The 823-nt window shown below is 57.5% G+C and overlaps 1 pseudogene; it reads left to right on the top strand.

The window, feature by feature from the left end:
* On the top strand, positions 1 to 587 carry LOC119517818 (annotated as a pseudogene).
* Positions 588 to 823: the final 236 nt, after the last annotated feature.

Here is an 823-nt window from a genome sequence, read left to right on the forward strand (position 1 = left end):
ATGAATCCTGTTTATAGCCCTGGATCTTCTGGGGTTCCCTATGTAAATGCCAAAGGAATTGGTTATCCAGCTGGCTTCCCCATGGGCTGTGCAACAGCAGCTCCTGTCTATTCTCCTAAAATGTACCCGTAAGCAAACCTTACCTTCCAGATAGGTTACTCTCCTGGCACACCTTACTAAGTGTCCTGTTCCCCCACCAGTGGGGTGGTGCCACAGTACTCCTCCTCTCCAACCCCCTACCAGACTGCTGTGTACCCGGTGCGAAGTGTCTACCCCCTGCAAAGCCCGTATGCGCAGCAAGGCGCGTACTACACACAGCCCCTGTATGCAGCGCCCCCGCATGTCATCCACCACATCACGGTGGTGCAGCCCAACGGCATGCCAGCCACCGTGTACCCTGCGCCCATTCCTCCCCCCAGGGGCAATGAGGTCACCATGGGCATGGTGGCCGGGACAACCATGGCCAGTCAGCAGTCACTGGGGTGACTGCCCACTCCCCAACTCCTGTCGTCCCCCACTGGGTCACCGTGCCCACGTACCGGGCCCCAGGAACACCCACCTACAGCTACGTGCCCCCTCAGTGGTGATGACTCTGCAAAGGTCTGAGGATGGAGCTGTGCAGTCGCATCACGGAGGTTTCACAGCTGGTGCTTCAGGCCTCGCGCCTCCAACCAGGAGTCTCTTCTCAACGCTCTCTTAGCTAAATGCCATGACGTTCTGGCCCACCAGGGCCAGCGCCAGTAGTCTTCAGCTAACTCTCTGGGTTGGTCTTACAGCAAATCCTGTTCTGTGTGGACTGCCTGGCAACTTTTTAGCTAACTAT

This window comes from Choloepus didactylus, chromosome 2 (genome assembly GCF_015220235.1).
Source record: "Choloepus didactylus isolate mChoDid1 chromosome 2, mChoDid1.pri, whole genome shotgun sequence".
Taxonomy (NCBI): Eukaryota; Metazoa; Chordata; class Mammalia; order Pilosa; family Megalonychidae; genus Choloepus; species Choloepus didactylus.